This window comes from Hemitrygon akajei, chromosome 5, assembly GCF_048418815.1.
Source record: "Hemitrygon akajei chromosome 5, sHemAka1.3, whole genome shotgun sequence".
NCBI lineage: Eukaryota > Metazoa > Chordata > Chondrichthyes > Myliobatiformes > Dasyatidae > Hemitrygon > Hemitrygon akajei.
This window is the reverse complement of record NC_133128.1, coordinates 179,008,420-179,033,265: the sequence shown is the minus strand read 5'-3', so window position 1 is coordinate 179,033,265 and position 24,846 is coordinate 179,008,420.

The following is a 24,846-nucleotide window of genomic DNA, read 5'->3' as shown; positions in this document are numbered from 1 at the left end:
CTGCCCACCAATATTCCAAAATAACTCTGAGAAATCCAACAATAAGGAATATCTGGATGCTAACTAGCCTCAAAGTCAAACCTTACACCCATTGTGAGAGTAAGGCTAGCCAACAGAGCTCTGGGGAAGCTGTACAGACCGATCCCCTGTACAGTGGATGCAACGGATTGCAGCAGTGTTGATGAACCCCAACCATACCATTCACTTCAGAGTCGGATGGAGGCTTTGGAGCTAACGGTCCAAGTAAGTAGAGTTCTAACTATCAGATAGGAATACTTATGTTATTCATTTCAAATCCTTTTTCAGGAAGTTTAGCCATTTTGACTAATGTATTCATTTAATTGATTCTATTTATTATTGCATTTTCCAATATAATTAAGCTTTAACTGCTATTATTAATTAGTATTAGCCCCACATTATACACATGCTTTTCACAACAAGACTGTTGTTGAACAACATCTAGCACAAGTCTCGATCTGACCAAGTATTGTCTGGAATTTACTTTATACAGAAATATTACCATACACTTTCAGGGATGTATTACACAAAATAGCCTCCCTCCCTTCAGCACTAAAATTAAACCAACCTACTAACACAGAGAGTGACCTCACCAAGGTGAGCGGATAGAACTACTGAGTCTAGAAACGGATAGGGCATCATCCATTTTGTTGGTTCTGCATGCAGATACTGTACTTTGCAAAATACTTGGACCTATCTATATATATCTCAGACCTTTTCACAGTACTGTAGTAATTTTATGTATGGCACTGTATTGCTGTCACAAAATAAAATTACAAATTTTGTGACATATTTGAGCAACGATAAACCTGATTCTGGTATGGGTCTCTATTGTGGACTGAAAGTGAGAAGGGGGATCATGGTTGGGAGAAGGGGAAGGGAGAGGAGAGAACAGGAAGCAGCAGAGAGATGTTCGATGAGGATCAATAGAGCAATTCTTTGCCTGGTGTTTTAGGGTTGTATGTGTCTCCGCCCCTGCCACCAGCCCCCACGCCCCTACGCTCCTTCTCTGCACCGTCTCACATTCTTCCCTCGGTGCTCCACCCTCGTCATTCCTGACATTCTTTGTTCCTGCCAAATTTACAGACTCGTTCTCCACTCCACATTAACAAATACAGCACTGTGCAACAATCTTAGGGACCCTAGCTATATATATATATATATGTGTGTTTGTGTGTGTGTGTGTAAGAGTTTTCCACAGCACTAGTAAAACAATGCTCTTGGAAGTACATAACTCCAGTGATTATGCACCACATACAAGTTGCTTGAGGAACTCAGCATGTCAGGCAATATCTATGGGAATGAATAACCAGTCAATGTTAGTCTAGGTGAGATCAAGGCAAAATCAAAATAAATGGGCATTTCCATTTCTGATCGATCTTAGCACAACTGTCCTTACCATGATGTGATTTAAATACCCAATGCCAATGCAAAATGACCATTTCCATCTGTACGGATGTAGATTCCTCCAAGGGGACCACAACCTTGTCACGGTGTGGTGAACTACATATACCTGTCTGGACACGCCCCCGATGACTGCTCCTGTGGCTCCTCCCACAGGCCCCTGTATAAAGGTGATGGAGGTCTGAGCCCGGCCTCTCAGTCTCCAGGATGTAGTATGGTGGTTACTCACTGCTCGTTCCTTCTTCCAGTCAATAAAAGCCGATACCTCGCTTTTATGTCTCAGAGTGAGTTATTGATGATGCATCACACGGCTTTGAAGTTTGCTTGCCTCAATGACCAGGAGAGTTATTGGCTGGCGTGAGGGCTTTATTCTTTGGCTCTTGGAAAGGTCACCCATGCCAAACAGGTCAAAGGGTAAAGGCCAGACTAAGAGTGGTCCACCAGGTTTGGGGGGGTTCAGCTCAGGACTAACAATCCTGACTGGTAAATCAAGCTTGTTCTGGAAACAGCAATGAAGAATCCTTCTATATCTTTGCTGGGATGGAGGACCTTCATTGCTGCCCTAAATGCTTAACAGGCAATATATAAGTAAGTGACGTAGATTGGAGCCCAAAGATTCATGAAAAGGTCTTGTGTGGCAGACTATTTGTCCATTGTGCCCGACAACAGCCAAAATTGGGAGTCAGGCAATTAATTTCCAGCTCTTGACCAGTAGCTTTGTACAAATACCTAAGGAGGAACGTTTTAAATATGATGATGGGTTCTGCCTCCACCACACTGATTTTCCTACACAGTCCATGTGAAAAACATCTTACCTCAATGCCCTGCTAATCCTCTACTGATTAATTAGAGTCATAGAATCATAGAGAAGTACAGTACAAAAACAAGCCCTTCAGTCCAGCTAGTCCATGCTGAGCCATTTAAACAAGATTCTCAAGACGTACAAAAAAGCTGGATGAACTCAGCAGGTCGGGCAGTATCCGTTGAAAGAAGCAGTCAAAGTTTCGTGTCGAGACCCTTCGTCAGGACTAAAGGAGGAAGGGGCAGGGGCCCTATAAAGAAGGTGGAGGGAGGGTGGAAAACCAGTCAGAGGAAAGATCAAGGGGTGGGGGAGGGGATAGGCAGGAGAGGTGAAGAACGAATCTAAGGGGAAAGCACTATGGGTAGTAGAAGAAGGCAGAATCATGAGAGAGGTGATAGGCAGCTAGAAGAAGAGACAGAGTGAAGGTGGGATGGGGGAAGGAAGAGGGAGGGAATTACCGGAAGTTGGAGAATTCGATGTTCATACCAAGGGGCTGGAGACTACCCAGACGGTATGTGAGATGTTGAGCTGGAGACTACCCAGATGGTATATGAGATGTTGAGTTCATCCAGCTTTTTGTACATCTTGATTTAACCACAGCATCTGCAGTGTACTTTGTGCAAACAAGATTCTCGACCTGCACCGAGACTATAGCCCACCGCACCCCTACCATCCATGTACCCATCCAAACTTTTCTTTGCACCACTTGTGCAGACAGCTCATTCGACCACCCTCTGAATGAAGAGGTTCCCCTCATGTTCCTCTTAAATATTTCACCTTTCACCCTTAACCCATGACCTCCCAACCTCAGTGGAAACAGCCTGCTTGCATTTACCTTATCTATAGCCCTCATACTTCTGTAAACCTGTTCTCTCAATCTTCTCTGCCTCAAGGAATAAAGTCCTAACCTATTCAATCTTTCCTTACAACTCAGGTCCTCGAGACCTGGCAACATCCTTTTAAATTTTCTCTGTACTCCTTCAACCTTATTGACATCTTTCCTGTAGGCAGGTGACCAAAACTGCACGTAATACTCCAAATTAGGCCTCACCAATGTCTTATACAACTTCAACATAACATCCCAACTTAATTAAAATTCACTTCCCCTTGTTATCTATCTGTCTGCCACATAAAATAGGTCCTTTCTATTCACACTGTCTGAACCACTCATCTTTCTACATGTTTGCCTTTATCAGTGTTCGGTGGATCAAATATATATTTTCTTAATCCGTTTATGTTGGTGCAAAGTCTGACCGGAGTCTGTGATTTATCCTGACATATGTTTGTTTTATTTATTGTATATACCAGAAAAATTCCTTATGCGATTCTTACAATCTCCAGCATTAATGCTGGGCACACGATGTAAAGCTACTGATCTGAGAAACATTTAAGACAACAAAGTGTCATTTAACAGTCTAGTCTTTCACCCAAGCAGCTCCTCTTCCTGTCTTTGATGTGTGAACAGTTTATTTAATCAATTATTAATCAAAGTTGTGACATTCTTCTTATTTTTTTTTGCTGAATCTCAAAGACACTTTTCCTTCCATCTTATTTTAAACAGACATCTTTATTGACATCCTGGATTGTGTTATTATTTCTGACCTGTTACTCATAAACCGCACTCGGAACTACAAAATCTATAATGCATACATTGATTTCAGCTGGGAGGTAACAGTGAAAATGATTTATTACAAATTTTGCCTGTGGTGGTGGAATTGAATGAGAGAGCTCGCTGCTATGCTATCTGTAGCAGGTACTTCTGCATAATTAGAGACCGCAAGGAGAAAGATGTATTTGCCCAGTGGATGTTTTTCTTCACAGGTGTTTAAAGATGACAGGAAGCAGCAAACAGACATGCTGTTATGGCTGGTGGTGGGCAGCTGGATACTTTGCGCTTGGTGAATCTGTAGCAGTTGGTAGCATTTGGCAGCTCTGCGCAGAAATAATGACTGGTAGAAAAGTCCCAACTGCTACTAATTAGCAGCAATGAATTTTGGGTAAGACAGCACATATGTTTTAAACTGAAAGTGATTTTGTTTTAGATGGTAACTGCACCACTGAAAACTGTTGACAGAACTGACCCCTGTGGTAATATTTCAGTATAATTGTGCAATAAATGACCGTATTTCTAAGCCTGCAATTCACGCAACCGGTAATTTCTTAATATGTCTTCCTTTATAAAAGAGCCTTTTATCACATATTTTGGGAATAAAGTGGGTGGGGATTAGTGTCTAAAGTAAAATTAGACTGTTAATGTGGACAATCGCTCTGGAGGAATTTGAATAGAATCTCCAGATTAAATCTACATTTCAAAAGCATATCAAATAGAAATTATTGACTGATTTGGCTTATTTTTTCATTTCACACCTTTTTATGGATTTGTTGCTTCATGGTAAATTTGAAGATGTCTCTATTCTAAAAGTACGTTCTAGGATGCTCTGGGATACATCATCAGTGGTGGAACCCAGGGCCATCGGGGGTTCGGGTCTTTCAGAATCAGACACTGTTGCCTAGGCAACCCAGCCAGGGTTGATCAGGCCCTGTCTTGTGTCCCAGCAGCATTGGTCCATGGGCCACACCTCTTGACCCAAAGCCATCCGGAGACTCTATGGTGGTCCTGAAGATTATTTATGCTGCAACCCCCTTAATGCCTAATTTAGTTCCAAGTTTTCAATTGTTTTTAACAGTTATTTGACAAATCACAGATACTCTTCAGCACAAATAGCTGAAATAAGCTCTTTCTCCAAATAATTTAAGTGGATATAGGTGGCACAAACCATTCCATTGACTGAGGCTGCAAAAATTGATATTCACTTTGAATCATTGTGATAAACCACCAGCATATTTAAAGATGTCAGCCTCAAAGTTAGAATATCTATTGAAAAAAAAACACTAAAATACTTCTAATTTGAAATGGAAGTCCTACCCAACTTCTTTTTAGACTTTATAGCTTATCGGGAATCATAAGGGTATGGTCATACAGGATCCAGCATAGTAGAGGCCTGTCAACTTAGTCACTAAGGCCCAAATGATTGCTTTCCAGATACTATAGATGGTGTGCAACAGATATACAGGAGTGCCTGTTGCATAGGGATCTAAATGGCGTCTGATTCACCAAAAACACAAACTTCTGTCACAAACATGGTGGTTGAAGACATGTGCATTTACACAGCTAACACGCATTGGTAGTTTGTAGAGAAGGCAGATCATGACACAGTCTTGCTGATTTGATAAGACTAGGAAGCCCTGCACTCTAGCTAAAAGCCACTCTTAATCATAGTTCAAGTTGCAGTAAGCCACAGGAAGACCCAATTGCATAAAAAATGGGTGCTGGTAAATTTCTACTGGCAGTTGATACAATCCAAATGTTTGGTGCTTTCCATTATGGTTTCAAGCTGCAGAAACCTACTGGTAAATAGGCAACAAAGAGCATTTTGCTAACTTTAAGGTGTCTACATAAGCACTTTAGCACCATGAAGTTGGCGTGAAGGGTGTGAGGTAAATGTACCTTCTGATTCCCATATCTGCTTTAGGCTTATCCATTGAGTCCCCAGTACAGTTTACAGTTTGGTATCAGTGTGTAGCATTTTAAGAAGATATTGTTTTGGTCTCAATCTGCAAAAGTAAAATTTCAGTAGTGGACTATTGCACTTTTACTATTGGTCATATTTTTGAAGTGGAGATAATATTTATTTATCGTAAAATAGTTTCAAGCACGTGTTAACAAAAACACAGGTTGGAAGAGCCCAATAGATCAGGTAGTATCTGTGGATAGAGAATCCAGATTTCAAACTGACAAAGAGTTGTTGATCTGAAGTGTTAATTCTGCATCACATTCCAACATGACAAATGTTTCCAGCTTTTCTTTTGTTTTTGTTTCAAATGGTTCAGTTTAATATCAGAGAATGTATATAACATAGAACCTGAAATTCTTACTCTTTGCAGACGTCCACAAAGCAAGAAACACCAAAGAATGAATGGTAGCAATATCAGAACCCGATTGCACCCCTCTCCAGCAACTAAAGTTAATTGATTTCAATAATAAAAGCATCTCTGAGTCTTTGAATGAAATGCTTGTTAATCTTTAAATTTACTCTATAGGACTATAAGACCGTAATTTACTCTAAATGCACATTTTTTGTGATCTACATATATTATTGTGTTCCTTGTAGTCATTGTTGTTGTAAAAGTATCCAACTTTATTTCTGTACACTATAGTAATCTGGCAATAAGTTTTAAAAGTTATTATATATTAAAAATACATTATGCTGATAAAATCAACATTCTAATAATTTAATATTTTGCAATAATAATATGATGAGATAACTGATCATAGTTAGAAGATTTTCTAGCTAAAACAATGCTTAGCTCCCTATTAAATATACGCCAATGCCATAAGATAAAAATGTGTGTTGACTCGTAAAAGCATGAAGATATATGTGCAATTTCTAAAACAGGTAATAATATGACTTATAGTTTGAACATATGGAGACTAGCAAAGTGTATTTTAAAACACCAGGTCTCTGGAGAATTTGAGTGCTGGAAATCTGACCATTACAAACACAGGCACACAACAAAAACTTTTGTTTGTAGCTCAGTCCTTGCATTCTATAAAAAATTCATCCATACTCTTAAAGGGATTTTTTGCTTTTCTGTTTTTTCCCTATTGTTAGAGAAATTGAAGTGTGTGCTCTGAAAGAATATGTGGGTGAGCTGAGAATTTATTTACTCATTCGATTCTAAGATTGAGAAGGACTAGCATCACTGTTCAAAGGGTAGAGACACAATGCAAGTGACATTGGGTCACCCTGGCACTTCACAGCCACCTGCAAGATAGAATTGTTCTCAGTGTTGATAGGAAGTGACTGAAGCTGTTTTTTGTCATCAGCATCAGTTATGATTGATGGCTTTATGGTCATACTGAAAATGCCCTTTTTAAATAATTTATGATGTCATCACTACAGACCACTAGTTTGCAACTCTGCTGTTATTTTTATCGTTCTCACTGAATGATTATCAGCATGTTAGAAAGATTGTATTGTTTAGAGTTTGTTCAGAGCTATAATTTATTCATAAATTCACCTAATCTAATTGCGAAGTTCTGTACACTGAAAACAAATCCATTGTCTTTGCAAACTGATTTATTTAATTCTGCTTCTCAATTTCTATGCAGCATGCCTGACTAGAGCCATGCATTTATATTGACTTAATTGCCGTAGATGTTAAAAGTAAAATTCATAGACTTAATTTTCTGTATCCTTAACATGAAACAAGAACACAATATTTTGAAGGGAATCTCTTGACTGCCTTAGAAAATATCATTAGAATTGAAAGTCATAATAATCCATGGTCAAATGATTTCAATAAGAACGTTTTGTCCCTTTATGCGTCAACTGTAAATTCAGGTGCACAAATGCTTTCAATTTATTTATTCTGATGTTTAGCATGCAGCAACTCCCACCTCCAGCTTAAATCTGCCTCTGAAATAAATGGATTGGAATCAGGCTTTTGTAAATGGTGCTGCCCGGCTGTAGAGCACAATGCATGCATCAAATTCTAATTTGATACAGTCCAGCACACGCGCTGGTTTGAAGACAGATCTGTGATCTCGAGTACAAGTAAGATGAAATCTAGTGCACATGTTTAAAAGTTTAGGTTGTTTGATTATCTTTATATAGGAATAGTAAATTGTGTATTTTTTTTACTGATTTACCTTCTTCCTTTCCTTTCTTTTGCTAAGGGAATGGTATTTTGACTGACAATAAAGGGGAAGATGATTGGTTGTGGGGGGCTGCTCAGCTTGGACTGGCCCTGTACTGATTTATTCAGCTCAGGTCATTGGTGAGCCAAGACTCTTGCATTGCCATGGCAGGGCTGGTGAGGCCAATTATAGTTCTCATTCAGCCACCCAAACTGAGATCAGTGAATACAGCATGGATTGAGGATTCAATTTGGAATCTCTATCATCCGTTTATTGGATGTGTTTCCCAGGGCACTGAAAACTTCCAGTAAACTGTATTTTGTGTTGTGATTCTTTTGCCATTGAATGTTACGTGGAGCTTTTAACATACACTTATTTCCACTTGATTGATATGCCAAAAACAATCATATGGCAATTACTGAAGAATTAAAAATAATTTCTTATGTTTGGCCAACATAAAATTATTATTTTACTTGTAACAACTGCATGCATAAAAGGTTCCTACTTCAGCAGAATGCTGATTCCAAGATAATATTCTTGTTGATATGAAAAGCATAATACTGTGGATTATAGAAATAAACCTCCTAGAAGCTCACAACCTTGTTGTGGTTTGAAAACTTAGATGCCTTAATGACCCAGAGCATTACGTTGGCTGGAGTCAGTGGATTATTCTTTGTCCCTTGGTAGGGTCACCATGCCAAACAAGTCAAAGGGTAGAGGTCAGACTAAGAGTGGTCCACTGGTCTCCAAGATGGGGCGGGGGGTGAGTGTGTGGGTCCAGCTCCCCTCAACTGCTAAAACAAAATTGTCACAAAAACAGCAATGAAGAATCTTTCTAGATCTGAGTGTGACAGTATTCCTGAGTCTCCATCTGGTACTTGCTTGACAGACGGTAGGGAAAACTGAGAGGAAGCTACTGACAGGATGAAGGAGGCAGTGTACACCACTAGAGATGGAGGACCTTCGTTGCTGCCCTAATGCCAGCAGCGTAACAGTCAGTATGTTAAAGTAAGGTAGAAACAGAATCAAAGGATGCTGAAAATACATTGGCGGTCAGACAGTGTTTGTGCTGTTAGAAACAGAATTTAATATTTCAGGTCAATTATATGTTCAGTACAGCCACTAGATTGAAGATGCAAAGCCGCCATTTTCCAACATATGGAGATTAATTTTTGACAAATTTGTAACAGTAGTGTTTAAATGATTCTTTAAATAATGAAGCAAATGCACTCTATAATTCTTACCTATTTTCCCAATTCCCTCTCTCTTTCTGTCCTTTGCTGAAGGAATAATACTTTGACTCAGATAAAGATAAGCTGCCTGGCCACTATGATCTCATTTACTCTTCCAGTGGTACAAAGGATAATGGTTCAAAAAGAAACCCCTTCTTAGGATAATTCAACATCGATTGCGAGATCCAAAAAAATGAATGAAAGCAATGCTTGGTACAGTCTAACTTGCCGTAACCTGGTAACTTTTACGTCATCCCCTGTCAAGCTATTTCAGACAAAATGGATGCAAAATGGATCAGGCAGGTTTCTTTCATCAGACCTCCCACTCATGGTCTCTAAAAAATCCTCCATGTTCACTGAAAGGATTAGCAATCCAACATCGGTGTCTAATCCCCAGAATTTAAGGCCATGTCCTTTGCATACCAGACTCTTGAAACTGACACTCTGTTCTAAGCTCTGGTGTGGGAAGCGATTACTATTTAGACAAAGGTAAAGAGCCAAAAATGTGATTAATGTCTTTTTGAAAAAATGCTATATACTTACAATTTTATGGTAATCCCTAGATGTTCCCTCTGAAATGTAGACAACTCCTGTATTAAAGGAGTGAGGAGGTGAGGGGGGTGATGTTCCTAGGAAGTGGTCTGCGTCATAATTTTTTTGTAATGAGAAGCCAAATTACTTCAACATGCATCAAAATGTGTGAGATAAAACCAATGAATTTTGTGCTTATTTGTTTATTTCTCTCATATAAATCTCAGAAGAATTATTCTGTACCACCCATTTTTGTGCTTTGAGAATTCCTTTGGAGTGGATTTCCATTACACAAACTGTCACAACACAACGATTGTCTGTAAGAGCAATCAGGATTGTATCAAAAAAACCTGAAGCCACGCATCAAGAGCACAAACAATCCCTGCTTGACCAATGGACAGAGCCTATCACCTCACAAACTACCATGGCACTTCTTGGCCCTATTTGTGTAAGTGTCTATGGCTTCTTCAGTCACTTAGTTCTCCTCAGAATTTGGAAGCAAGAAGGTCCTCCTCCATCCTAAAGCTGTTGGACCTGGGCCTTCACTTCCTGATATTTTTACAAACCCATTCATAATTTCCCCTCTCAAAAAGCAATACCTAAATGTTTTACAATCATTCTCTCTGTTGCTTCTCTTCACCTTTCCCTAAAGGACACCTGTTACCATCTCAATCTGGCACCCTGAATTGTGTAGCCACAACTTTATAGAAATATATTTTAATTTCTATATACTCAGGCAACTAAAGGAACCTCGTGCTGGTTGCCTGGGATGTGCCATTTCCACACTTCCTTCAATATAAACAATAACCACCATCTTAACATTGAGAGGATTTACTGCCTCTTACAAACCAACCGCAGGAGGGAGGCAAATGGAGAATACCTTCCCACTTCACCACCAAATTATTTCTTTCTCCACCCTTTCTGCAGTTACCAATGTAGCCTTGCTGTTAGAAACATAAAAAACCTACAGCACAATACAGGCCCTTTGGCCCAAAAAGTTGTGCTGAACATGTCCCTACCTTAGGGATTACTAGACTTCCCCATAGCCCTCTACTTTTCTAAGCTCCATGTACCTATCAAAAAGTCTCTTAAAAGACCCTATCATATCCGCCTCCACCACCATTGCCGGCAACCCATTCCATACACTCAACATTCTCTGAGCAAAATACTTACCCCTGACATCTCCTCTGTACCTACTGCCCAGCACCTTAAACCTATGTCCTCTTGTGGCAACCATTTCAGCCCTGGGAAAAAGCCTCTGACTATCCACATGATCAATGCCTCTCATCATCTTATACACCTCTAACAGGTCACCTCTCATCCTCCGTCGCTCCAAGGAGAAAAGGCTGAGTTCACTCAACTTGTTTTCATAAGGCATGCTCTACAATCCAGGCAACACCCTTGTAAATCTCCTCCGCACCCTTTCTATGGCTTTCACATCCTTCCTGTAGTGAGGCGACCAGAACTGAGGACAATACTCCAAGTGGGGTCTGACCAGGGTCCTATATAGCTGCAATGTTTTTTGTCAGCTCCTAAATTCAGTTCCATGATTAATGAAGGCCAATACACCGTATGCCTTCTTAACCACAGCGTCAACCTGCGCAGCTGCTTTGAGCATCTTATGGACTCGGACCCCAAGATCCCTCTGATCCTCCACACTGCCAAGAGTCTTACCATTAATACTATATTCTGCCATCATAATTGACCTACCAAAATGAACCACTTCACACTTATCTGGATTGAATTCCATCTGCCACTTCTCAGCTCAGTTTTGCATCCTATCAATGTCCCACTGTAACCTCTGACAGCCCTCCACACTATCCACAACACCTCCAACCTTTTTGTCATCAGCAGACTTACTAACCCATCCCTCCTCTTCCTCATCCAGGTCACTTAGAAAAATCATGAAGAGTAAGGGTCCCAGAACAGATCCCTGAGGCACACCACTGGTCATCGACCTCCATGCAGAGTATGATGCGTCTACAACCACTCTTCGCCTTCTGTGGGCAAGCCAGTTCTGGATCCACAAAGCAATGTCCCCTTGGATCCCATGCCTCCTTACTTCCTCAATAAGTCTTGCATGGGGTACCTTATCAAATGTCTTGCTGAAATCCATACACACTACATCTGCTGCTCTTCCTTCATCAATGTGTTTAGTCACATCCTCAAAAAATTCAATCAGGCTCGTAAGGCACAATCTGCTCTTGACAAAGCCATGCTGTCTATTCCTAATCATATTATAACTCTCCAAATGTTCATAAATCCTGCCTCTCAGGATCTTCTCCATCAACTTACCAACCACTTGTAGAATGCCTTGGGGTTTTCCCTAATCCTGCCTGTCAAGGCCTTCTCATGGCCCCTTCTGGCTGTCCTTATTTCCTTTTTAAGCTCTTTCCTGTTAGCCTTATAATCTTCTAGATCCCTAACATTACCTAACTCTCCGAACCTTTTGTAAGCTTTTCTTTCCTTCTTGACTAGATTTATTACAGCCTTTGTACACCACGGTTCCTATACCCTACCATAACTTCCCTGTCTCATTGGAACGTACCTATGCAGAACTCCACACAAACATCCCCTGAACATTTCTTCTGTACTTTTCCCTGAGAACATCTGTTCCCAATTTAAGCTTCCAATTTCTGCCTGATAGCCTCATAATACCCCTTACTCCAATTAAACACTTTTCTAACTTGTCTGTTTCTATCTCTCTCCAATGCTATTGTAAAGGAGATAGAATTATGATCACTATCTCCAAAATGCTCTCCCAGTGTGAGATCTGACATCTGACCAGGTTCATTTCCCAGTACCAAATCAAGTATAGTCTCTCTTCTTGTAGGCTTATCTACATATTGTGTCAAGAAACTTTCTGGAACACACCTAACAAACTCCTAACATAACTGTTCTCATTCACATGCTCAGGTAAAGGGTTCTTGGTGGAATTTATTTCCATGTCCACATTTTTCCTTGTTTTTTTTTGGAAAGGGTTTGCACTGGACTGGAGGTTGCTAAGTTCCAAATTCTTTTCCCTGCTACTAGCCTCTTCTCCCTTATATTCCATCTGGGTAGCCTCCAACCTGAAGGCATGAATAATGATTTCTTCTTCTGGTAATATTTTCACTTCTCCTCCTTTCTTCTATCCCCCATTCTGGTTCTTACCTCTTCTCACCTGCCTATCACCTCCCTCTGTGTCCCCTCCTAATTCCCTTTCTCCCAAGATCCACTCTCCTCTCCTATCAGATTCCTTCCTCTCTAGCCATTTATCTTTCCAACCCTCCTATCTTCACCTATCAACTTCTAGTTATCCTCCTTCCCCTCTCCCTACCTTTTCGTTCTGGTGTCCGACCCCTGACTTTCCAGTCCTGAAGAAGGGTCTTGGTCAAAAACATTGACTGTTTATTCTTTTCCATAGTTGCTGCGCTACCTGCTGAGTTCCTCCACCATATTGTGAGTGTTCCTGTTCTTCTTCTTTTGTTTCTTCTTTAGCTCAGCTGAAGACCAAATAAACCTGGTGTTGGGGTTCTTCTGATCTTTTAAGCTGTCTGGGATTACCTGGAGAGACAAAAGCAAGTGAGACAACCAAAGTCTGCAGAAGAGCTGTGGCAAGTTCTTCAAGATGCTTGGAACAGCCGATTTTCTTATAAAATTCCACAACAGTGTATCTGAGAGAATTGATGCAGTTTTAAATGTCATACCAAATATTGATTTGAATTAGCTTTTTACTGTTTACTGCTCTTTTACAGTAATTTTTTTGATATTTAGAAACTTTAATTTGAGACTCCTGGATAGACACATGGAGCTTAGAAAAACAGAGGGCTATGGGTAACCCAAGATAATTTCTAAAGTACAGTAAGGGCATGTTTGCCACAGCATTGTGAGCCGAAGGGCCTGCATTGCGCTGTAGGTTTTCTATGTTTCTATTATTTATGAAAGCATTTTCACTTTACGGAATATTTTTTACGTGTCAAAGACTTTTGCACAGTCCCGAATATAGCAAAAATATCATACTGTGATGACAGTGAGAAGATAGCATGCACCCTTTAGCCACTGACCAACAATAATTTATCTAAAATTATCAGAATTTATACATTTTTCATTTGGTTCCTCTTACAATAGAATGGAGTATGTGTGATTTAAATGTTCTTTAACATATGCAGTTTGACCAGGGTTACGGTCAAGGCATGGGCACCAGGGTAACACAGTGGTGAACGTGACGATTTTTCAGCTCAGGGTGTTCCAGGGTTCGGAGTTCAATTCCTGGCCATTCTCTCTGTAAGTCCTCTCTGTGGAATGCATGGGTTTCCCCCAGGGGGCTTTGGTTTCCTCCCACAGTCCAAAGATGTATCATGTAGGTTAATTTGTCACTGTAAATTGTCCTGTGATTAGATTAGGGGTAATTGGGGTTGGTGGGGCAGTATGGCTCGAAGGGCTGGAAGAACCTGTTCTGCATGGTATCACTAATAAACAACTAAGTGATGAGGCATTGCTCCTTATTATCTTAACATTTCCTGACACAAAATATTCAACAGACCAGTTACGGGGATTATAAAGAAAATATATCACTATAAATATATTGGTTACAATGCAAATTATCAACATGGGATTAGGTTCATTTGTTTTTCTTGTGTGTAATTATGGAAGTGGATTATTATAGGTTTAGGCATCCACAGTATATTGTCTATTTTGTACATTAAGTGCTTATTTTTTTTCACTTTTGCATGCTGAGGATGAGGATTAAATTAATTACTATAAACAGGATTTGCTTTTATTCTGAGTTTTTTTTTACAAAATGTCAGCTGATATTGAAGCTTCAGTGAAAATGAAGCAATTTCTTTACTGTTGTAGTTGTACCAATAATTGTTGATTAAGAGTGTTTCTGTGATAAGCGAATTAAAGTCAAACTCTGGCATAAAAATACAGAAGAACTTGAAATATGATATAATGCTTCAGGTCATTTGTATTTGTCAAGTGTGTGCAGTGGACAATGACTAATTGCTAACTAACAAGCAAAATTAAATATCATCCCTTGCATATCTGGATTATGTGAATCAGCTCACAATATCCCCAGCATCCCGAAGTGTTTTTTTCTGAGAAACTGAACCAACTTCATGTGTGATAAACCGATACAGAGAAGAAACTAGTTGAGAGATGCTTTCTAACACAAAAGGTTTATTTAATACTAAATAGAGAATTAGTTGCTGCTGGTCATAAGACTTGATCCTGGTCAGGCTTATCTTTCAAGAGGATTCAAATAAATAAAACACTTTATTTATTTCTATGCAAGTTCTGTGCAGAGCATTATAACTGGCTGCATCACCATCTCGTCTGGGTGGGGGGGCACTGCTCAGGATTGCAAAAAGCTGCAGAAATTTGTGAACTCAGTCAGCTCCAACATGAGCACTAGGCTCCCCAGCATCCAGGACATCTTCAAAGAGCGATGCCTCAGAAAGGCAGCGTCCAACATTAAGGATCCCCAACTCTTCTCATTGGTACCATCAGGGAGGAGGTACAGGAGCCTAAAGACACACACTCAACAACTGAGGAACAGTTTCTTCCCCCTCTGCCATTAGATCTCTGAATAGACATTAAATCCATGAACACTAACTCACTACTTTTTTATTCTCCTTTTGCACTAATTTAATTTAACTTTTTAAAAATATACTTACTGTAATTTACAGTTTAAAATTACTATGCATTGCAATGCTCTACTGCTGCATAATAACAAATTTCATGACATGTGCCATTAATATTAAACCTGTCTCTGATTCTGAAAAGAAATAAAGAAAACTATATTTTTCTCTTCCATGATTAATTACTATGTAACTCATAGCAGAGCTATTCAGTGCATGAGAAACACAGGAGGCCTCTGAAACCTCATCAGGGTCCAACACCAGGTGAAAAGTGGAAACAGTTCATTAGAATATTAAATTATATTATTAAGAAAGAAAACAGGAAGTTAGTTTAAATGTAAATTTGTATTTAAAATGTATTTTGAACTAATTTTATTTATCATCATAGATTTATTCATGACCTCAAGCAAACAAAAAAAAAACAAGTTTAAACTAGAATAGAGAAAGATGCAGAAAGATCTGATGGAAAGATTTTAAAGTAATGCTAATGCTCCTGACGAAGGGTCTCAGCCCGAAACGTCGACAGTGCTTCTCCCTCTAGACGCTGCCTGGCCTGCTGCGTTCCACCAGCATTTTGTGTGTGTTGAAAGATTTTTAAGATCAGCTTTATTTGTCACCTGTATATCAAAACATCGAAACATACTGTGAAATGTGCCATTTTCCGTCAACAACCAAAATATTCCAAGCATTGAGTTGAGGGCAAGTGTCACCAACATAGAATGCCCGCAATGAGGTATTGGATGCACATCACAAACACAAGGAAGTCTGCAGATGCTGGAAATCCAAAACAACACAAGCAAAAAGCTGCAGGAACTCAGCAAGATAGGCAACATCTAAGGAAAAGAGTAAACAGTTAACATCCTGGGCCGAGACCCATCTTCAGGACTGAGGAGGAAGGGGGAAGATGCCAGAATCAAAAGACGAGTTGCACTAGATGTATTTAAAATCTTGATGGATGCAGATAGAGCAGAGAGAATTGCTCCTGTTGTCGAGGGGTCAAAGCTTGGAGATGTAACTTCAAATTAATTAGTGAAAGAACCAAATGTGACATCAAGAAAGGATTTAAAACAAACCAAGTTGTTAGGAGGTGAAATGTTTTGCCAAGGAGCTGTAAGACAGGTATCTTCAGTGAGGGAGTGGAGGAGTGTTTGGTGAAGGGAGGAGTCAAAAGGAAAGAATTTGCCGAGCTGTAGAAATGTATGGGTGGGTGTGGGGTGGTATTCTACTAACTAGGTTGCTCTTTCCTGCTGTAATGAGTAGCTTCCTTCCAAGCTGTGACCATTCTGGGTTCAATTACTATGATCAGAACTTCTCAAATATAATTCTTCTTTTCATCTAAGGGGAACCGGGAAAGAGATTAAAAGAGTCAAAACTGAGACTGTGAATACCCTGTCTACAATGAGACGATGCATTGCTCAAACAGTAACATACTAAAAGTGCAGGAAATTTGAAATAAATTTGTTAATCAAGTTTACATTTTGGATCAATGACCTTCCATTAATAAGACCATAAGACGATACGACATAGGAGCAGAATTAGGCCATTTGGGCCATCGAGTTTGCTCTGCCATTCGATCATGGCTGATCCTTTTTTCCCCTCCTCAGCCCCACTCCTCGACTCTCCCCATAACCTTTGATGTTGTTGCCAATCAATAAGCTATTGATCTCCAGCTTAAATACACCCAGTAACCTGGCCTCCCCAGCTGTCTGTGGTAACAAATTCCACAAATTCACCATCCTCTGGCTCAAGAAGTTTCTCCACAACTCTGTTTTAAATGGATGCCCCTCTGTCTTGAGGCCATGCCCTCTTGTACTAGACTCCTCCACCATGAGAAACATCCTTTCCACATCAACTCTGTCTAGGTTTTTCAAAATTCAAAAGGTTTCAATGAGATCCCCCCTAAATTCCAGCAAGTACAGGCCCAGAGTCATCAAACCTTCCTCATATGATAACCCTTTCACTCCCAGAATCATCCTTATGAGCCTCCTCTGAATCCTTTCCAATGCCAGCACATCTTTACTTAGATAAGGAACCCAAAACTGTTCATAATACACAAGGTAAGGCCTCCCCAGTGCCTTATAAAGCCTCAGCATCACATCCCTGCTCTTGTATACTGGATCTCTTGAAATGAATGCTAACATGGCATTTACCTTCCTCAGCACCGACTCAACCTGCAAATTAACCTTCAGGATGTTCTGCACAAGGACTCCTTCTAGCCTGTGCTTATCATTCAGAATGATCATGTCTGGCCTGCCGCAGGCCTCACCTTCTCTTCCGGGCTGGTTTCTCATGGCCTTCGATTCCCCAACCTTTTAAATCTGCTTCTTCTCTGAATATTCTCAATGATCCACAACCTTCTGCAGTAGAGAAATGCAGAGATTCACCAGCTTGGAGCATAAACTCTCTTTAACCATTTGCCACTTTGATCTGCTGTTTATTATCAATGCAACCTGTTACAGGTTCTACCTTACAACTTGTTTTCCTGAGGAAATTTCAGGTAAATACCTTGCCTGATATCTGACTTACCATGTATAAATTCCCATGGTTTATTGTTCCTATCAAAATAATGACCTTGTTTTGCCTAATTACTTAACCTGCTGGAATCCCTTTAGAAACCTTCATGGCTTCTTTCCAATTTACATTCACACCTGGCCTCATACTGCTGGAAAACTTAGATAAACTCATTCTTTTTAAAATCTCAGCCAGTAACGTAGATTACAAGTAACTGAGGGCTCAGGACTGATCACTGAGGAACAGCATGCCAATTAGACACAGACTTAATTGTTCCTCCTTTGTGTTTGCTGACAGAGAAGGAAATCGGTTAAAGAATATAAAAAAGTAAGTAAGAAGAAAACACGAATCCTTATTTTATGCAGAAGAACTATTTTGTGTGCTATGCTATCAGATGCCTTTCAGAAATATATCCTTACCGAGTCCACTGATTTTCTCTTATTATTCTTAAAAATACACCAGATTTATAATATGCAATTTTACTTTAATAAAACCACATTGACCTTAACTAATCATACGATGTTTTTGTAAATACCCGAACATCCCAAACTTAATGATGGATTCCAACTTTCCATTCTTGTTATATTTTCTACCTTCCCATTTGCCAGGGTTGTTCCAAAATCCACTGAATATGAGACATCACATTCAAACTAGAGACAACGGATTCCTTTTAGTCTCCTTGTGGCTTCAGATAAGTGTTGGCACTGAACTGATCTAAAGGTATCCTTCCCACAATAAGAAGATACTTTGCTCTTCTCGAATAAAAAGAAACAACTCAGTCTGGACTGCATCAGAGGAAAGTGGTCAAGGCACAGTTCTGAAAAGAAAAACTGAGAAACTACTGATAAAATATAAACATTGATAGATTTGTAAATGTGAACATTTGTCCTTGAATGTCTGCTTAAAATATGGTGAGTGTGGGAAGAAAGCGTTTTTGATGAATTATCTTTTCTATTTGTTTACCATTGCAGTTCAATAAAGTTATCTATATAATCATTCATGTTGTAAATGCACATCATAGATCATTGTCATAACTTCTGTCTGTGCATGTAAAATATTAAAGATATGGAACAGAAGAATTTCAAAAGTAATGCATTTCTCCTGTCACGTACAACAGCATTACTTGCATATTGGCTCCTGATGCTGTTAATTCTAATTTTACAAGTCAATAATTCTATAAGTGTTTGGTACACATTCGCTTAATACAATGTTTTAACTAGTCAAACTAATGAAGTATGCTTTTAAGAAGAAATACACCTCATTATTCAAAAGCAATGTGATCATCAGTTGTCCTTGTAATTAATTGTCCAGTAAGTTTTCATAATTAGTTTTTAAGAACACAAAACAATGCCAATGTATTATCAGCAATTCATTAAATAGTGACAGATAATCTAAGAGAAAAAGTAACATCTTATCTCTTCAGCTTATTCATGGAGCCACAGACTTTAAAGGTATATTTAATAGGTTTTCTTTATTGCAACAAAATGTGGGATTACCTGATACCTGATCTTAAAAGTAGAAACAGACCCTTGATTTCTATATCAAACCTTACCTACTCAGTGGAAAATGTGCCATTGATTACTTTAAGAATTGGAACTTCTGAAGATTACTAATTAGAATGTCAATCTACTCATGTAACAGGCATCTTCCTGGAGACAAGAAGATCCATTTTTTACATACACACATTAGACCCAAATGACATACTCAGTCTAGATCAGTAGCCTGAGTGGGAAGTTGCAGTGAATTTCCTGCCAGAACAAAACCAACCACTTGAAGATTAGGGTTGATTATAGCAAACTCCTAACTGGATATTTAAAAGAAATCCATGTCACTACTCTTATTGAAACCACTGCTACACCGTGGTCTAAAGCAATGAAGTTTCTGCAGCTGTGGATTCACTGATTGATACTCTGGTCCACAACTGCCTACTACCACCATTCCCACTCTTCTAGTCTGCGTTGGCAGCTGACCCTTCTTTTAATTCGATCTCAGAATCAAGTTTATTATCAAGGACATGCAGTGTGAAATTTACTGTTTTGAGACAGCAGTACAGTGCAAAATGGAGGAATAACCGAAAAGCTCATGGGTTCACTGACCATTCAGAAATCTGACGGCAGAGGGGAAAAGACTTTTTTAAAATCCGTTGAGTTTGGCTCCTTGACCTCCTCAGTCTTAAAGAGTGCGAGCAAGGCTATGAAATTCTCTGCTGCTTTTTGTTCTAGAATTTGAACAAATCAGAATAAACATAATCTGAAAGGGTTTCCTGGATTTGCCCTGGGCTTTTAAGTACTTTAAGTACTATTAAAGAATTATCGAGTTGACTTGGTGATGAAGTCTGAATCCCTACAGGTGAAAAGTACCCTATCTCCAAATTGTTTTTTTTTAAACTTGTCAGCTGTGACCTGCAAGCTCCTCTCCAAGTCATCACGGACCTTGTCTGTGGCAACAATGATGCTCAACTTCAAATTCCAAGAACGGAAAATGCCAAACAAATTTGACTTTATCCTTTTGGAAAAAGTAACTGATGAAGATGCTATTGAGGACTAAACTAAGTCATATGCTTATTTCAGAGTACCTTCATGTTCAGGGTAGAGGATTTATCATGGATCCACCATTGTGATGCAATCATGATGGCATGCCAGTGGTTATACCTTATTAGGAGTTGGAAGAGATGTGGTGTTCCACCAAGGACTTCAGCACAGTTCTACAAATGTACTGTGGAGTGCATTTTGACAAATTACGTTACTGTCTGGTTGGAGATACCAATGCCGAGCATCATAAGAGGCTTCAGGTGAATGTAGGCGTGGCCAGCTCCATCATGGGCTAAAGCTTTCCCACCAGTAACAATATCCAGGCAGTGCCTCAAGAAAACAGCATTAATTACTAAGGACCCTCACCATCCAGGACATGACCTCTTCTCATCAATACCATCTGGGAGGAAGTACAGGAGCCTGACTGCCACAGTTGTTAGAGAAACAACTTCTTCATCTCAGTCATCAGACTTCCGAATGGTCCATGAATACTACCTCACTGCTACTCTATTTTGGAAATTTTGCTTTATTGTAACCTATAGAAATTCGATATGTATGCACTATACTACTACCACAAAACAATAGATTTCATGACCTTATGTCAGTGTTGATGAATCTGATTCAGATTTTAGTGAAAGGCAATGAAATGAACTGCTGCTTTTCATTAAGTTACAGTCACCTGAAGCTCTCAAACTCAGTGCTGTTGATGCTCATGAAGCCAATGAACATCTCTGTTGTTTTGCTGACATGGAGAGAAACTTTATTTTCATGACACCATGTTACTAGGTGCTTTCTTTCCTTCCTGTACTCCAGCACATCATTATTGGAGATATGATGCTATCATCTGCAAACTTGTAGATAAAGCTAAAGCAGAACCTGGCAACACAATCATGAGCATACAGGGAGTAGAGTTAGGGGATTAAGGGGTATCAACGTTGTATAATCATGGTGTAGGTGTTGCTTCCCCTCCTTACTGGTTGCGGCCTGTTGATCAGGAAGTCAAGGATCTTATCAAAGGCAAGCCTAGGAGTATGGAGCTGAGTTTTTCTTTGATCTATAGTATTAACATCAAAGCTTCTAGCACCAGATTATATATATAATCTAGTGTAGATATTATGCTCAGTTCAAGATCTGACTGTGAAGGAAACAAGAAGATACAAAATAACTTTAAAGAACCAATCAATTTGCTCAGTGCTTGAGGGAACCGCAGACAATAATTACCTAATTTAGTGCCCACAGGCCCCAAGTCTACTGCAGAGTGCCTTCATTCCCTCTTCTGTCCATGGCATGGTCTGGTGGTGAAGCCCCTCCAAAGTGAGGAGTGGTTGTGTTTGCCCCCAGTTTTACTTCTAAGAAGAAGTGATTGATACCTAACCCCTTTCGCAGATGTTCTTCTTCACTGCGGGTTACCACTGCAACAGTGCCCCTGACTTCAGGGGACAAGTGATTTCTTCTGGGGGGGGGGGCAGTTGATACTCTTACACAGATAAGTTCTCCTTCACCACAGGTTACCACCACAACTGTGCCCCCGGCAGAGTGCAGCGAATTCCACAATATGGTAAATCTAGCATTGCAACCATCAAACTGTGTAACTGCAATTAGTGTTTTAAGAATTTTCAACAAACTCAGCTACCCCTCACTCCCATTATTTTATTTTTTTATTTTGTTGAGATACATTATGCGACAGGCCCTTCGAGACACACCACCCAGCAACCTTCCCAATTTAATCCCAGCCTAATCGCGAGATAATTTACAATGACCAATTAACCTATCAATTGGTACATCTTTGGACTGTGGGAGGAAACCGGAGCACCCGGAGGAAATCCACACGGTCACGGGGAGAACATACAAACTCCTTACAGGTTGCAGTGGGAATTGAACCGATGTCACGGATTCTGTAAAGCATTGTGCTAAGCCTATATTACCATGGCACCCTAATTAGCACGAAGGCTACTCAGAGGGTGGCCATGTTGCACAATTTGTGTTTCAACGAACTCAGCTACCTTTCACTCAAGTTAGCATGGCAAGTGCTCAGAAGTTTGCCCGTGGTTTAACTTTACATTTTATCATACAATACAGTTGGAAACATTGTTTGAGAAAAGCGGTGATGACGCTGAAGTTAGAGCCTTTTGTGATATTTTCCATTCCTTGCACTCACATAGAGTGTTGCTATCTCTATCTGCTTGTATTCCCTGCTCCGCACTTTACACTCCTTTTCTTTGGTGTGATGCCATGTCATATCCCCAACAGGTAGAATTCTGAAGTAACAGACTCACATCTATGAGGGGAAAAGACTTGTCGACATTTTGGGTTAAAAGCTTGTATCGGGACCCACCTCGTAGACTTCTAATATAAAAATCTACTGTCAAATTAGACCACTACGGAAAAATATAAATACTATAATGTAATGTGGATTTTATATTAAATCTTAATGGAATAGAAACTCTCAATATGTATATCTTGCCTCTGGAAGTTCTGAATAAATATCATGAAGCCACATTAACGGATCAGGTGATTTTATAATAATTTATTTTGGGCATTTCCTGTTGGGAGCACGATACAAGCCTGAAGTGCTAAATAATACAACAAAACTACTCAACAGATGGTGTGAAGTATAAGTTAGCTTCTGGGATTCCTTGCAAGATAAAATGAAGCAGTGTGTTGAAAATAGATGCATTCTGTAGTTGTGCTCCATAGGCTATTAATAAAGGCAATTTCTATTTGAATCTGATAGCCTGTGTTTTGCCTTCAAAACCACTGGTAAAGCAGGTAGGTTGAAGTCATTGAATTCTACGATCTGCCTTCAGAGAAAGCCATCAGCAGCTCAGTGACCTTCATAGACTTTATCTCAGGATGTATAGGATATATTTTTTGCATAGACTAAATCCCCTTTCCCTTTACCAGTTTGCAAAGCACAAGTACTTCAGAATGCCTTTTTTCTGTCTATCTACCAGCTCCGAAATTTTATATGAGACGTTTAAGTGAATTTTCAGTTGAAGTGGAAGCATTGTCAGTTCATATGGGTCTACTGCTAATATCTTAAATTTTTAGCATTTAGGTAGCAGTTTATATTTTATTTTGTATTTGCAAAAGCCTTGTAAAATCCCTTGAGACAGTCTTGAAATTAATTTGTTAATTGCTAGGGAGATGTCAAGCAGCTCCTCTGCTTTCTGCTATTCTGTACTCAATTTTTTTCCTGTTATCATCAATTCAGATCTGCAGAAAGAGGAGCTGCGTTAAACAATATAGGACAGTTTATGTTGCCGCTGGACAAAATTATATTAATCACTTGGTGCCCATTATTTCAGTTATTAACAGAAACAGGCTCCTTCTGGGTCTTGTTTAAACTCCGATTCGCTGTCCAGCTCATCAAGGGCTCTAATTTGCGGAACCGAATGTTGAAATGTACAAAACTTGTTCTTTAAAGCTCCAGAGAAATACAATACATTTATCAGTTTTGAGTGGATATCATTCTGTTTATAACTGAGTGGATGCACACCATGCAATTTTACTCTTGAAATTGGTTTATATAGATGACTGGTTGCTGTGAAGTGTATGTCAGAGTTCCATGCGCCTGTTATGAAGTAGTACAATTGTCATTGCCTCTTACATGGTTGTTGAGAAGAGCTAGAGAGCCAGGCTCAGTCAACTGTTGAATAGATAACCCTACACATTTAATGCAGCATACATTGTAAAGAATTACATGCCTACTGCAATGAGCTTTGGGCCTTTGGTCCAGATAATAACCCTTACGGGCATACTGCATGCAGAGGCTGCCTGTGCACTTGGTTACAAGTGGGGAAACTGAAAGAAAAATGACAATTGATTCAAGTGCAGTACAGCAGAAGTTTTGCTCAAAGCTCAGGCAGCCAGCTGAGATTTTCTTTAACCCTGTGATTACCACATATTGGTCTCAGTCTAATCTGAACTGCTTGCTATTGAGTTACAGGCTTCCTTTCTCATTATAGTTTGCTTGGGCACATCTGCCTTGACAAATCAAAAGTGAGCTTCTAGATGTTTCTGTGTTCTCTTGTTTTGCTTTATTGCCAGTGACATATCCTTTGTACCAGCTGAGATTTGACACGGATGGAGAAGAAAGCAGAGCAATGATAAATGTTCATGACTTCTTCAGTCTTGTCAGAATAGGTCTGTCCCTTGATGGACATCTTGCTAAACCGTGATTAGAATTTTTTGTGCTGTATTGTGCTTCTGCATGTCACACACTAGAAAAAGAAGACAAAATCTATTATAAAGCGTGACCTAGAAGTTCCCAGCATTTAGAGTCATCTGTTTTCCCTTGTGTTACACATTTATAAAATGTTTTAACTTGATCCCTGACAACTACAACAGTGGAATACTGCTACAATCCAATAACCAAATGCCTTGTCTGCTTGATGTTGCTCCGTATATTTTGTATTTGAATCAAGAAGGCAGATCTTGAGGATAAATGTGAACCTTGGAATAAATAAGTTCTGTCATTTAATAGGTAATT